General features: G+C 39.3%; 1 long non-coding RNA gene across 1 annotated transcript in view; it reads left to right on the forward strand.

Moving 5' to 3' along the window:
- The window catches only part of LOC142409662 (uncharacterized), a 36,430-nt gene extending 21,650 nt beyond the window's left edge, over positions 1–14,780 (forward strand). The window contains exon 3 of the long non-coding RNA XR_012775730.1: positions 14,683–14,780. This is a non-coding gene — a long non-coding RNA (uncharacterized LOC142409662). The remainder of the gene's footprint in view (positions 1–14,682) is intronic.
- The last annotated feature ends 1,616 nt before the right edge of the window (positions 14,781–16,396 follow it).

Raw genomic sequence — 16,396 nt, forward strand, 5'->3', positions numbered from 1 at the left:
CTTATTTCATGTGTGTGTTTCTTTTTTCTTTTTTTTTGTTGTTAGTGTAGGAGGAAAAAAAAAGAGTTCTTTTTCATTAGCTGTTATAGTGGCAGACACCAGTTTATGAAAAAAAAAACAAACCCCAGTGTACCTTGTATTATGGCCCATAATACGATTTCAATGATGTTTTGATGTTTCAAAGCGTGCTTTGCATCAAATAGTCTCCTACTTGTCACTTTGTGAATGCTTTTCTTCTTATAATTTCTTAGGGCTTGAAGGACCTGTGTATCTAGTCTGACTTTCTGCTTTAATACAAGTAATAGGATGTTCTTTGGTTGCTCCCATTTCAAATCTAATACCAGTCATTCTGCAGCGTTTCTTTTAGGGGAAAAAAAAAAAATCCTATTGGTATTTAATGTTGTTAATCATGTACATGATACGCAACTGTTAGCCCAGTGTCTTGCCTTTTGTTGAGAAAGTATATGAAGGAGAAGGCAGTGGCTTTTTAATGACCAAATCGGCAATGATGGCTTTTGCCCGTACAACAGCAGAGCTATCCGGACAAGGATAGCTACGGGGAGGACTCTGCTACTTCCTTATTCTATCATCACACTTTTCTGCCACCTTTACTTTCTTATTGGTCTCTTACTTTATTCCTTCTTTCATTTTCCAGGCTGTTGTCTAAATATGTAAGAACATTGTTTTACATTACACAAGGATCCCTCCCTCCAACTCTTCCTGCTTTCCTTTTCTCTCTCTGTCATTCCTTTTGTCATTACTTTTTAATTCCTCTAGGCTTTTCCAGGCCATTGTAGCTCTCTGAAGTCATGGTTAACAGGATCAGTTTGTCATGTTAAGGGATATATATTTTTTTTTTATTTGAGAAAGAGAACACTGAGGAGAGCCGTTGACAGAGGAACACCGTCACATGTAGGGACACATGCACTCAGCAAAATCCAAGGTCAGACTAGACAGGCAGTGATGATTATACAATGCAAGGCATGTGGAGTTTTAGATATGGCCTCTTCTGAATTTAGCTACTTAACTCCTCTATCTTGACGGGCAGAGACAGAGGCTGGTAGAAACATGTGCTATGCAGGAGCAGGATTGATTGAACAAAATGCGCTGCTGATGTCCTTCTTGGCACTGAGGTTCTCTCTAGTATTTCAAATTAATAGACATCTGTTTAAAATATATATATCGTTGAAGGATTGGGTGCTAGTCTCACTTAAACTTTCGTAGTTCTGAGTAGTAAACGAGGTAGTTTCAGTCTGTGCAGTTCTATGTGAGAGTCGAAACAGGCATGTCCAGTGTTGCTAATGACTGCTGTTAGATTCTGAATGTCAGATGAGTTACTGCAATTATCCTTCTTTTCCGGACTCATTGTCTATCACTTAAAACAGTCACTGTTTGTTTCTCTAGCAACTTCTTCTTAAGTTGCTACTTGGTCCTTGATACGGAGAGTGCTTTCAAACCCTTAGGTCTGTGATGACAGTGTTAAAATACTTTTTAACACTGACGAGGAGTAGAGAGCAAAGATTTGGGGCACTACTGAAGAGGACCCTGCTTACGTTATGATCAATGTAATAAGCTGAAAGTTCTGCTGATATCTTTTTGATGTTGCTCTAACTGCTCAGGTCACTCTGGTCTTTAGCTTGGCATGTGAACTGAAAGGGGTGCCGGCCCTTGACACAGGGGAAGCCTTTTTAAAATTGTTCCTCCTACTAAGCTTTTCATCATTATCATGGTTCTGTTCCGGTGATGTCCATTTTTTTGTCAAGCTTTTTTCAACCTTCCATGTGTCTGTGAAAACAGACAATGCAAAGAGAATAGTAAGAAAGATCATTATGTTTCAGCATGATTAAGACCTATGGGAACAAGTATAAGGGTACACTTACTACCTAACCAGTATAGTTTTTGACTGTGGAAAAGCCAAGAACTCTTCCCTTACGCACAAAATAGGAGATACTGTAATTAAGGACATAATGTTTTTTGACTTCTCAACATACCAAAAGCGGCAAAGTTAAAAGTTTGAGACTTGAGAACATGCAGGAGGTCAACAACACCTGAATAAAAGAAGCTGTGTTAGCTGTTGGTAGAAGAGTTCATAACTTTATGGGAGATGTCTTTTTTGTCACACACAGATTTAATAGTTAACAAATAGGTTTTATTCCAAGCAACAACAAGGTGTGTGTATATGTGCACATACACACACACACACGCACACGTATATATATTCTAAATTACATATACCAGCATAACAGCATAACTAGTTCAAAAGGCAGTTTTGCATGATGTATGCAGTGGAGATGATCGCCATAAGGTAGTAATACATAGAATGTTTGGTTTATATTTCGTTTCTCTAGTAAGATTTAGCAGGATTTTATTTTCCATTAATAGCATGGACCTCTGAAACTAAAGGTATTAAAATAATATGAATACAACTTTTCTTGAAGTTGGTAATTCAGATATGCTGTTTTGTTATACTAAATGGATATTATGCAACAATTAGAGATTTGCTGTTAATTTATATCATCGTTGGCTGGGCAGGACTTATACTACAATGATGATAAAGGCACCTTTGTTAATATTTTATCTTGTTGAATCAGCTTAATGATGATAAAGACTTTGTTTTCACGATCCAAATGTATGAAAATACAGCTAGGAAAATGCAAAGCTTAATTAACGCAGATTAAGTCTAATTGAACAGTCTGATAGCATGTGCAGACTGTGTACATAGTTATCTGGAATACAGTGGTAAATCTGAAGATTATAATTTTTTTTTTCCTAAAGTGTAGATAACAAAATGTAATACAGGATGGACAAACATGTTACTTGGGGATGCAGAAGGTGGAAACTATTTTCTTTATTGGAGAATTACGCTAGCCAGTTCTTCCTGGGAGACCTTTGTGAGCTATGTTGCTCACAACCTTTGACTCTTCAGACCACCAAGACACTTGGAAAAGGCCATCAAGATATTTAAAATCCCACTCATAACAAATTCTATAAACAGTGATTTAAGACAGTTTCATCCGAAGCTGTCTGCCTGCTCCTTACCTGCTCTGGCCTTGCATGGTCCAAAGCCCAAGAACATAAATTAGATGGAGTCAGCATTGCCTTTGTGCTGTTTACTTGCTGGGTTGGAGGTATATTGATGGTTCCTTCCCACTGCTGGCCAAGATCAGTATCTGGAGAAATCTGTCAAGGATGTTCAGGTACCCAGGCTAATGTTCTTTGAAATACTGGCTTTCACCAAAGGAGCTGACTATGATTTCCTGACTATTCTGGGGCACAATTTAAAAGCAACTGACGGCTGTAATATTTTCTGTTCTTGTCGATGTGAAAATTGTGACACCTCCCCCCCAAAAAAAGCCATAAACTCTTCCTGTACTGTGTCTATAAAAATAATGAATTACAGTGAGTGGGAAAGGAAAGCATTTGTGTACTTTGAATGCATTCTAAGTGTTTTGGTGCTTGGAAACAAAGGGTAAGGGACCTGGAAAAGAGTGGTGAGCATTCTTTTGGTGAGTGATCACCCCGCTGACTAGCTTAGAACATTTTCAAATCATTTGCTGCCTGAACTTTCAACAATGACCTTTTAATTGCTGGGGATTTTTTTGGAGGTAGCCACCACTGAACCACTCCTCGTGGCTAAGCACAGTAGGCCTTAAGGTATCACGAAGTATTGAGTCCAGAATGATGTTTCTGCTAATGTACAAATCTGAACGTCCTCAAATCAGATGAGTAGCACAAGTACACATCACCTGGGACTCTGGCACTTACCTGAAAGGAAGTAAGAGGAAATACAATCTTTACAGTATGTTACACATAACCGGCAGCTGGCCGCCAAGCCGTCATCTGGTCATGTCGTGGGAGGTCATAACTCTGGATCAGGTTTTCTAATCTTTCATCAGGCAAAATTCCCTTTGACTTTTTCAAAGTAACCTCTTGGGTATTTACTTGCTCTGTAACAAGCTGCCCTCCAAAGAAAGATTTTTCTTCTTAACCATTGATTTATTTTTGTGGAAAGCAGAGAAACCGGGCATTGTAATGCAGAATATGCAAAACTAAACTAGTAAGCAGAGGAGCCATTACCCATGAATTACCCGTAAGAAATAGGATAATACCTTTATTGACCTTCTCCACAAGGTCTCCTTGTGTGCATTTTTCAAGGTCCCTGAGTCTTGTGTGTTGTTTCCCGCCTTCCCAAAGAAGTCATTGTTGCTTTTGTTACTCTTACTGGTTACTAAAGAGACAGGATGAAAAACTAAACTGTTTTGTAAAATGCCAAGTTGCTTATTCCTCCCTACTATTTTGTGTGTGTCCCATGTCTGTCTGCTCTGTTTGCTTCATGCTTCTTAATACTAACTTTCTGTCCATGTGTTGTCGTTCTTTCTGAAGAGCGTTTCAGAATGGGAGATCCCACCATGATAGAACTAGGGAGCGAGTCATAAGATCAATGTTTCTAAGACTTTCTTACAGGGAGCACTAAAAACTTTATTTTTTCTAAATTTTCTGCATTTTTTTCTTTTCTTCTTTGTTTTTATGCTTATAACCTATGCCTAGGACCTGAACTTCAGGAAATTTCTGCCACGCCAGATATTTGGAAAGTGGCAAGCTAATTGTACTGCTATGGTGAAATAGATTTATCGAGTGGAGAATTTGGCCCTTCACTATGTAACAGCAAGCTGTATTGGTATAAATATTCAGGGGGATTCTGATAAATCTGTTAGGCTCATAGGGAACGATTTTTATTCCTAGCAAGTCAGTTTTGGGTGGGGAGGGGAAACAGGCATGGACTCTTTAGCACATTGTTGAATACTTCCCCCCAGTGACACCATGAACAACTTCTGAGACTGTTGAGGAGCAGATAGAAGGTTGTATGTTCACAAATAGCAGTTGGAAGGCTACCAGGCCATAATATGTTTGATTAAAAACACAAAAGCGTAACAAGCTAGTTAAATTAAACACTGAAACCTAATTAATGAAAAGAAACCTATGCAAGTGACTTCTGACCCTAGTTGTAAACCTGAAAGATTGGATTTACTCCATGCTACATTTTAGATTATTCTCTGCAAATGTGTATATGCATATTGGATTCCGAGATGCCCAATATTTAAAAAGGGAAAGAAGAACTCTGCAAATGTATCCATTAACCTTTTTCTTTTAGGGTAAAGGTCACATCTTCATTAATATTTATATGTAGAATTGCTAAACCGAAAAGCTGTACAGAGAATAATCCAGCCTTACTTCTGTCTCTCTGAATGAGGTGATGTGCAATATGTGAGGCATCTACACACCTTTTTTGGTCATAGTGGAACAAGCAGGTGAGCTTTGTTTCTTCCAGAATTGTTCCTTTTTTTTTTTCTTTTTTCCCCAAAAGGTCTTTAGAGATGCAAATGGAAATAGAATTGGGCCCACCTGCTTCTGTGCTGGGGTTGAAGTATGCAAAAGAGGAAAGTGAGGCAGAATTGTTATATTCTATACATCTTCCACTGATTTAAGTGTTGTGAAAGAGGAGTTAGTGCTTGAGGAACTACCTTCCATCTTGTGGCTCCCTGCTGAGAGCAGGTGTTTTATGTACACTAGGCTGACAATTGTTGTCTCTCTGAAGCATTAACATGCCGCTGACAACCAGCTGTTGAAACACATTGATTGGACCTTGTTGGCAATTGGAGCAGAATGGCTGACAGTTTGAAACTCTTTAAAACTGAATTTGGACAGTGCAGAAATGTTGTGGTCAGCCAGGAGCAGGATGTGTGGGTCCCGCAGGAGTCTTCTCCAACATGCTGAGTTATTCTGTTTGCTTGTTTTATGACCTTCTGATATAGGCAAAGCACCAAGATATCTCAAACTTACACTGAAGGCAACTTTCTGAAAACTGCGTCTCCTGAATTTGGGCTTGTACTCGCACCAGTTACATTAAGAATGTAACTCTCCCAGTTAATAAGATAGTTAGATGTTCGCAACGTCTTATTCATAGATGCTTGGTGCATGGATTCGCTTGCTTGGTTGAACATTAGGCTGGGTGATGTGTCTGGTTTTTATTTTTTTGTTTGCAGTTTAGTAACGATGCCTGTGTGCTTTCCTTGCCCTAGGTACTGCCTTGTGAAAGGGAGGAGAGTCTCAGTGCCTGCCCCGTGACTGCCGGCTGTGGAAAGCTGCCAGCGCTCAGGTGGCAGTGGGGAGGGAAGGAGGGGAAGGAGGAGGCCTGCAGGAGAGCAGCAGGGAGCAGACATGTGGCTGGGCCTTGAGAGAGTGGAAAGGAAAAGATTTTTTGCTGGGAATCTAGCAGAAATACACGGAATTTGTCATAACATAAGAAATCACTGAAAAGCTGCTGAATTTGAGAGCAAGATCAGAGGGAAGAACCTTCCTTGCAAGGACACAGCAATTAGGGTAATTTGTTGTCAAGTATTGTAGTCTGACGCAGGTGGCAGACCTCAGTAGTTGAAAAGGCTATGTTATCCTCTTTTGTTTTATTAAAATCTGGTATTTAGAGGTTATGGATTTGGGGATCCCCTGAGCTGAGTTCTTGCTGCAGTGATGAGCATGAGAGAGGGAAGGAGCGGGGCTATGCTCTGCTTTGGTTACAGCTCTGCTGGGGGCTCTCTGGTCATGCTGGCAGCTCCAGGCTTTTGCGTACCCGCAATGATCCCTGAGCTAATGCCAGCTCAGAGTCCCAGGTTAGCCTTAAAAAATTGACGGGCCCCCATTCAGAAAGTCCTCAGATACAAATGCTTTGTGGACTGCAAATGGTCCGCTGGTGCACTGGGGAAACTAACCTTTGGTCAAGAGTTATGGGTGATGAGCCTTTCAAGGACTACTTCAGAGTGTAACTGTGGATTGTGTTCCTTGCTAGAGTTACAGCGGTAGCATGAGTACAAGATGATTTGGTTTTGGAGTCGTGATCTGTAAAGAAATGATTCTTTTCTTGTGTCGGGTTACTTTTCTGTCAGACTAGTTCATTGAGTTGACATGCCTCATTGCATCTGAATGGCTAAGTCTGATGCAAAGGATGAGGTAGGAATAAGCAGGAAGGAGAGCGAGGCCATCTCTTTCAGGAGTGGTTACACTAGACTGCATCCCTTACTGAGAGACCCACCTCTGCTTTTTGTGCGGGAATAACATGAAATTTCTCCCATTACTTGGCCACTTCTTGCAGATACCTACCTTTAGTAGAGGTGTCTAGGTGTTTGTTTGTGTCTAGGTGTTTGTGTCTATGTGTGTATGAGGACATACACATATATATGTGTTGGGGTTTTTTTGTTTGTTTGTTTGATTTGTTTTAGAGGCAGCAGCTAAGGAGTCATGACTTCGCCTTACTTCAAATGATAGACTCTTTTCTGCCCTGCTGACTGTGCTAGCTCTGAAGCCTGCTAAGATGCAGTACTATTCCTAGGTGCAGTGTGGTACTACCTACTTGGTTTACTGTGAGCAGGGGAGAGCCCAGGTCTTTTTCAGGTAGTAGGCAGGTAGCAGCCACGGTGAAGACAGATTTTTAGACATATGAAATGGAAACAAAAATGCTTAAGGTCAATCTTTACAACACATGCCATGAAAATGAGTAGCTGCTTTGCACCAGCTCTGACTCAAGCTGTCTTTTAGCTGGCAGGCAGAAGTTGAGGTTACTTTTTTTCTTTATATGATCAAAGAAGAAAGTAAATTTGTATTTGGATGACCTTTGCCTAGTTGCAGGTACACAAATGCATATTTTGAGCATCATAAATGCTTAATGCCTTGCAGCTTGCATGCCCAGCTGCCATGTAGAAGATCTGTAGAACAAAAGACAAAATATTTACTATAGAAAATGTCAGTGTGGGGGTTTTTATTGCTAAAACTTTCAAGCTAGGCTGATATAACATGATTCCTGTTGTCCTCAGACTGGTCTGAATGGAAAAACAAACATAATGGAACGGAATGAAACAAATGGAAATTGTTTAATTGACTGGATTTAGTTCCTTTTGTTTGAAATGAAAGGATACAAATATTTGAAAGAATCCTGTTTAGGTAGCCAACAGCACAGTGAAGTTGAACTGTCAGGCTTTTACTTGAGAGATTTGAAAGAGTTTAGTATTAAGTTTTGGCTTGTTTTGGATTTGCTTGTATAGGAGGTATACTTTTGGAATGCAGTAGGTGACGACAGAGTCTTTGTGCAACGTATGGGATTCAGCTTTTGCATTTTCTTTTGTAGAAAGTTAATCTGATTTTTCAGCTAGATACCTTCATTGTCATAGATGATCCTGCTTCTATTCACGACACCTTTTGTGCTACCTGATGTCAGTCTGATTTTGCTCATAAGCTTTGATGATATCAGTATGTAATCTCTGCCACAGTAGTAAGTCTTTAATGCCACATAAATGAAGATTTGCCATGTATGGTTTTGCTGTGCAGCCTCTCAATCTGTCCATATTTAAACTAGCTGTAACAAGTAGCTGTGTATGGTTTGTAAGTATGCATATGTAGCGGAGGACTAGATCTGCACACTTGAGCGTGTGAGAGCATTTCTTCAAAATCCAGTGTCTGACAATGCATAATGCTTCAGAGCTTGGGATCTTACCCTGTCACTTTATAGTAAGTAGGGTACAAGCACAGTGGAAGTGACTGAAATATTTGCAGTGACAGCTGTAGGTTGTTCTGGTTTTGCATCCATACAGAACCGCGGTGACAACTGCAAGGTGAATGTTTACTTTTCTTTCAAGTCAGATGCCTCTCTCATTTCAGAGGCGCTGCTTTTGTTCTATATGGCTTCGTTGACAGTGGCGATGGTCTCGGGCATATGCCTGCCAGCTTATCTGCAGCATAGTGTACCCAGTGTGTGTTCTTGGCCTGACTTGCTTTCCGCCGGGGAGCGTTAGAACAAGATCTCAGTTTCTTTTATGTTGGTGTCCAGGCGGAGCCACTTGGCAGCACAACCAAAATAAGTGTGCTCTGTGTACCACTGTGGTAAGGAACAGTGAAAGGCCGAAAGTGTAATGATCTATGATTCATCACAGAAGCTCTGTAGATTGAAAATCCTGAAATCTGTGTGATAATGGATGCAGATTTGTTGGCTGTTTGTCTGTGAATACATCAAGAAATGTTTCTGCAAAGATGCTAAATCACAGTCTTGCCCGAAGCCATTTTTATCATTAAACATCATTAAATGTTCTGATATTCTGCTTGGCATGATGCTATTGTGAAATGAAAAAGCTATGTGCACAAACATGTCCAAATAGGCAAATTTGCACAGAAGCTTCTCAGACCTCTAGCTGATGACATCAAATGGGCTGGTCTCTGAACTTCCCTTGAATTTACTTTGATATAAAAAAAATATATAAGAAATTGTGCCTTGACCAAATTGACAGAACTTCCCAGAAGCTTCTGTTCAGTAATAGCCTGATTCTTATTACGGCAGTGATTTTTTTTTTCCAGCTGTTGAGAGACCTGACATCATAGTATTGCTGCAGTGCGTGCAAGGTGAACGGTGCTTCCATCCTTGAACTCCTGTGGTTTTGTGACCTTCTCCCCCACAATGTTAAGCAGATGCGCAAGTGTTTTGACTAGATGGCAACCCCAAGTTGGTACATATTCGCAGGGATGCCATCTGTGCCTGCTGCCTTGCCCTGGGACATCTGTTCAGTAGCTCTGAGAGCATCTGCTGTAAGTGCTGGTGCTGCTCCTTGAAAGAGGCTGTGGGGCTTCATTTGGCACTCGATCAGGGATGACGGAAGTTGTGAAGTCAGAATAACTCTGCTTTATTTATGTTTGAAAGTGATAAAGGAGAAGATTTCCAGAATTGAATGCAAAAAGTAGTTTTGCTTCAGTTCTTAGAACTCTTATCAGAGCATTTAATCAGTATTGTGCTTCCCAGATGGTGGCCTGTCTTCATTGTGGGATATTTTAGTGTCTTGTGATAGGTGTTAGCATCGTAAAGATACAAACAAAAAGTGCTGTATAGGCTAAGGATATTCAGAAGGACATATATCCCAGAGCTCTTCTTGGGGTTGCGTCTTATTTGGAGTCTGTGAGCCTTCCCTCCTTTCTCCACTTCCACAATCTGACAGCAGTAAAATCTTTGAATGGAACATGGTGGTGTTTGTCACAGGTTAAGATCACTGCTGTGGTAGATATGATGAATAGATGAATATGTTTCTTTAATGCAGATGGTGGATTAAGCCAACTCACCTTATAGAAATACTTTTGCTTTTTCTGCTACAGGTGTCTTACATGCTTTTATTTAATGTTGATAATGACTTTTCCAATTTTTTTGGTCATTACATCCACAGCAGCTGTTTCCAACTTACAGTATACTTTTAGACACCTTTTTCTCCTGATCTGGAAGTGAAACGAGCTGTCAAATGCCCAGTTAAATCTTCACTATGGTTGTGACTAAAAGAGGGGAGGAAAAAAAAAAGGCATTAACCATTACTGAGTCAGGCTTTATCCTCTCATAACAATATTTGTGTGTGAGGTACATAGGGGTTGCAAAAGTTGTCAGAAGGAATTGTAAAGCATCTTGAGTTGATTGTGGAATGATATTGTCCTTCTGTAAAGCACATTGCGTGGTCTTAAAATATCCCAACTGTTTTGATGTGCATAAAATTAATCTGAATTTAGCAACATGTTTTTCTCTTACACATTGGGATTTGAATGAGAGACTGCGGACAGACCTATAAAAAGCATTTGAATTCTATAATTGTATAAAAGAAGCCAGCAGTAGCTTACATGCTTAGCAAATATGGAAATTCTAGTAGTGGGAAAATTTCAGCCAAGGTCATATTGCATTGCTATTCCATAAACAGCGAGCTTTCTTAATACATGTTTTCTGAGAATTTTATCTGTCAAAATGCATGTTACTTCTGATCACGCCTGTTTAAAAAAATATATTAAAAACCCCATCCTCATTGAGAAATAAATAAAACAAGAAACTATCGCCCAGTGCTAACAAGTTGACAAGTAGATTACTGTCTCGCATCTCTCTTGGAAAAGGTCTTGAGGAGGGTAGCGGATCTACCTACCCTCCTTTTGTAGATCTACCCTCTACAAAAGGTCTTGGAAAAGGTCTTGAGGAGGGTAGCAGGGGGTAACTGTAGCGGCAAGTTGACGCACAGGCTTCATGCAGGTGCGATGCAGAAGCAGAACTAGTTGTAATGCTCGGGGATCTCTCTTGGGCTTTTCGTAGGGATCTCATGGCAACATTGAAAGTTCACACTTGCCTACTGATGATACATTTATTCAGGTGGTCCACAGATGCTGCAATCCTTTCAGGAACTCTGACTTGTTCTGTTCCTATGTTTTCTTCTTCCTCGTGAAATACTGGGAAGTGCCTACAAAACACAAAAGAGATTAGTTCCTTTTCTTGCCTCTTGTATGGTGGCTTCTGTTAATTTTCCCCCGTTGTTTACCTGTTGGTTTATAGTAGATAACAACATGTGCAATGGTATTTCAAGTCAAAGATGAGATAGATATTTAAAAAAAAAAAAAAAAATCTATTTATTTTCTGTGGCTTTACTAATTATTTTCTCACAGGTTGATGATTTCTTGCCTAAGCTTATGTTTTTCCACTCATTTGTCTTCCATTCCACAATATGCAGATTAGAACTTGAACACAGAGCAAGCGTGAATGGCCTTTATGTCATTGCTTTTGGAGAGGCTTTCCTCCAGAGTCTGGTGGGAGGACGAAAGAGATGATGATGTTTGCTATTGCGAAAGCTATTTGCACATGAATTATATTCTGGTAGAGAAGAGACAACTACATCTTCTGATCTGTGAACGTGGTGAAGTGTGTGTGTAGTCAAGATCTCGATGTGAATTTGTGCATCTTAAAAAAAAAAAAAAAAAAAAAACAAAAAAACCAAAACAAAACAACAACAACAAACAAAACAAACAAACAAAAAAAACCAAAACAAAACCAAAAACAATGCAGGAGTGTTGGTTTACATTGCCTTGCATTTTTTAAATACTTGAGATAGATACATGTTGGGCTAATCCAGCCAGTTTCTGCTGTTGGGATTTTGTTGCCTGTTGTTTACTGATGTTTGCCTGAGCGTAACTGCTTCTGATCTGCACTTGTTGAAGGGTGGTGAAAAACAGGTGCCGAATTTGTCTGCTGTCATCCTCCTTTCCTGTCACTGAAGAGGTAAAACGTGGTGTTTTGTACAGTCCTGTGGCACTTAGCAGTGCGTTAGGTGTACATATACAAAAACGTTAGTACTGGCTTTTACAGTAGATTTTAACTAGTCACTTCTGTATTATATAAATTAGTCAGGAGATTGACAACAAACTCCGTGCGTAAGCCACAAGCTGTTTTTAGTCCTGAAGTAACTATTGACACTAAAGCTTGTCAGATGAGAAACTACGTTGCTTTGCAATTCCCTACGCTCTTCAAATAATAGAGCAGAGATGTGATTAAGTACAGTATCTGACTGACCTTTCCAGAGCTGGACTGTTGGCTTTTTATTAACAAACAAAACATTGTGTAGTAAGCGATTAGCTCTGTGGCTGTAAGAGATTATGAAGAACAACTGCAGGAAGCGATGTGCTTCCTGCAACAGGAGCTTGTCTTGCTCTCAGGCTCTTAAGCTTCTATGATCAACCATGTAAAAAAAGAAAAAAAGAATATATATATATATTTATACAAATACTTTGGGTGTGAGAGAGATACTAGAATGTAGGTAGCTCTCCCTCATGTTTTTGAAGTTTTCTGCCTCACTGCTGTTTATCTGAACAAGAGAGAAAGAAAGTCTCTTTAATGACTTCCTTTTGTGCTTTGACAGCAGATGGCAATTATGAAACGTGTAACTTTGTAAGTATGACTTCACTGACAGTACTTGTCCTAGTGCTTTCCTGGCTTCAAAATGCCAGCAGCAGTATGTTCTGTATATTGACTGTGCTCTTACTGAGCATCAAAATAAAGTAACAAAAAAATCCTCTCCAGGTTTCTTATGAATGTAATTTAGCTATTTTAATGGGTGGTGGCGGTGGTAGTCATTAATCAATATTCTGCTCTCCTGTTTAGAAAACTCCTGTTTCTCTGCCCTCTTTGTGCCTTTATGTGCATGAAGCAGGCCAGTTCCTTCACAACACCAGCCTTTCTTATTTTTTCCACTCTGTACTGCATGTATTTTATTTGTACGGATGCCTGCTGTGTTTTCATTCTGTCTTGGTTTTGCCTTTATCTGCCTGTGATGGTTTTTACGTTGCCAGTTGAGTCTTTGATTCAGGTGACCTGATAATGCTCATAAGGTGCATGAAAAATGTAATGGCAAGGCATTGGCAGGATGGAAGAGGGTTTGAGTTTCTCTTTTGGTCAAGATTTATTGTCTTGGTGTTCCCCTTCCCGGTCTGTTGTGATCTTTTGCACAGATTCCCAGCTAGCGTTTTATCTCATAAGTAAGTGCCTCCCAAAGAACTCTGTTTTTAAGTTTTTAAGTTCCAAAAAGCCTCCCCTTCACTGGTAAGAGCTATTCTTGATGAAGTGCACACACCTCATGTAACACTTATGCACGCTGGCTGTTAAGGTGTGCATACAGCCAAGCAGCGTAAAAGGCTTGTGCGAAAATGAAAATTGGCACCTGGATACTTTTTTTTTTTTGTATGTTGCATTTATTTTTTGGAAGTGGATTTCTTTTCTGTAAGCATTTTTTTTATTATTTTCTTTTTTTTTTACCCCAAACTAGCACCCATCTTTCAACTGCCGTATTAAATTGGCATTGTCCAGCAGGGAAAAACGTGACGCTTTGGAGGTAGATGTGGGTAGGGACTAGCTGGACAACCTAACATCTGCACTTAGTTGTAGAGTTATGTCTACTATAAAAGGAGGTCTGCATCTCCTTCTTTCTATATCCAGGGCCTCATTTTAGCAGGAAAAAGAGGGCCTTGATTTGACATGCTATAAATACTCTGTGTGATCTGAAGTCCAAGAGAAGGCTTCACTATTTACACTGTCAATGCGCTACCACCTGCAAGGGCTAAATTCACTCTAGAAGAAGAATTGGCTCCCCCCCGCCGGCATGAAGCCAGTTAATAGCCGTACTTTGTTAGCTCTCCTATGACTGTTCTCTGGTGACAACTGTCTGAAGGTTTTGATTGTGTTAAGTTGTTGAGACACCTAATCTGGCCAGGAGGTTTGGTTCCCTTGGAAAGCTGAACAATTACAGCTGTAACGATAAAAGTCAGGAAAGGAGTTAAGCACAATTGCATGTAGGAGAGACCTAAAAGTAAACAGTTTTTTTTTAAAAAGTGGATTTGCAAATAGTAAATACAAATTTAATGATTACTTGGCACTTTCTTACCTTAATGGCTTTTTGTTTGCTCATTGATAATGTTATGTACAGTTCTTTATTTTTGCATTTCCTACAAATCCTGCATTCATACAAAACATTTTGGTGAAAAGACTAAGGATCGTTTCCTTGTAGCGTAACCTGTTTATGGGTAAAAAGAGGACCTCAATTTCCAGGACTGTCAAATGGTGTTTTGAACGTGAGCTGTTTTTGTGCAAATGGTATTGCTATTTTTGTAATGCACTGAATGTATAGTCTTGTCTCTCTGCCTCTCTTAAAAAATGAACTATTAGCTAATCCATGCTGAGTAACCTCTTTAGATTGTGACCTTCCATGTGGTGTTTGCTTAAAGAAGTTTATGAATTAAGAAGAAAGGGACAGAAGCAATGAATAAACCAAAACATGGAACTGATTCTTCTTCATGTTTTAAATACAGCTATTTTGAACTGGAGAGCAGTGGCCTACGGGATGAGATTAGATATCACTACAGGTTTAATGGGAAGTCAAGAACAGAGGTGTTCCCGTACCGTCTGGCAGATGGACAGTGGCACAAGATTGCTGTGTCACTTAGTGCGTCCCATCTTCTGCTCCACGTGGACTGCAACAGGTAAGGAAATATGTGGAGTGATTTATATTTCTTTAAAAAATGCTCTCTACTTACACACAGGAACAACATTGGAAAAGGAGTTGTTTGGGGTTTTTTTTGTTTTTTTTTTTTTTTTTCTTTTTATAAATATCTAATTTAAAAAGCACAATAAACTGCCATGGGATAAGACAGGAAAACAAAGCATTAAAATGAAACGATTCATTGTGATTATGAACAAATGTGGAAAAGGTTGATTGCTGACTGGGGAGTATTAAATGCATCTCTGTAGTTTAGGCACTAGCTGATGTTATGTTTGACTGTGATTGCATTTAAGTGTGATAGATTGGTGTGCAGTCTGTTCTGTTGTAAACTGCTTCACTCAGCATACCTGAAAACTTGAAGAATACATAGATGTGTCAGAGGCATTTTAATTTTATTTTACATAATCAAGCAATGCACTTTTTACTGATTTTTCCACCTGCCACCCCACTTGGAAACTTCTGAGAAACCTGGAAGCTTCTTTCTGCATGCCTAGAACTGGTGCTTTTTATTTTCTGAAGGGTATTCTGTCTGTCATTGTACTTTTTTTTTCCTTGAAAAGTTGTGAAGACTGCAAGACAGCAGATTGTCAGGATTTCAAGGAATAAAAAGCAGCAAACCTAGAATCTCTCTTCCCTAGAATCTCTCTTCCCTCGGGACTTGATCTCACAATGTATTGAAGACTTCAGCTTTTGCTAACTTAGTGGTTGATGAGGAAACTCAGAAAACTTGAAATTGGGACCTTCAAAATAGTCCTTAGGAATGCGGAAAATGATCCACTTTTGTGTCTTCTTGCACTGAAATTAATATAAAAATATCCTTTGCCTTCGGTGAGAAGATGAACATATGCATTTTGGAATTGTGGCACTTAAATGGATAGGGTGATGGTAGCAGATATTTCTTTCTAAAGTCTTTATTTTGTTCAGGCGGGCAGAATAAAGTTATGTGAGTATTATGGGAGTATGCGGTATGGGAACATTTGAAAAAGTTTTAATTTTCACCAAAGTAATTATGAGATACTGTTTTGAGAAGAAAGTTACAATCATTTTCTGCAACTGCATTAACTACTGACAGTAAAAATCTAATCTGAAGGAAGGTTGCTTATTGAATCCTTTTATTTGGACCCTAGAAGCAATTAAATGCTTAGAGCAATTTTAATTTCATTGAGGCATGAAATCTACAATTTGTAAAGATCGTCTTCATTTCAGTCATCCGATTTATTTATCTTACCATTATTTGTTTCTGTTATATTATTTCTTTGCTTACAACAGTATACTTTTTTGTTTGTTTATTGACATACTGGCTTTTGGGGCATGTTCTTCATTATCTCCTATGATTAATTTTATTTTTTTTTTTTTTTTTTTTTTTATGAACAGCAAATGTGTTTTAGGAAGACCCTTTTTAGCAGATTATTTTGCTGTCTGCCTTCTTGCACACAATGTGAAAGGAAGACAACACAAAAAGCCTGCCTGGTGGAGAAGTCTATCCAGGGACAAGAGAGCTGCAGAGTCATGCTTGTGACCTG

Source organism: Mycteria americana, chromosome 5 (assembly GCF_035582795.1).
Source record: "Mycteria americana isolate JAX WOST 10 ecotype Jacksonville Zoo and Gardens chromosome 5, USCA_MyAme_1.0, whole genome shotgun sequence".
Taxonomy (NCBI): domain Eukaryota; kingdom Metazoa; phylum Chordata; class Aves; order Ciconiiformes; family Ciconiidae; genus Mycteria; species Mycteria americana.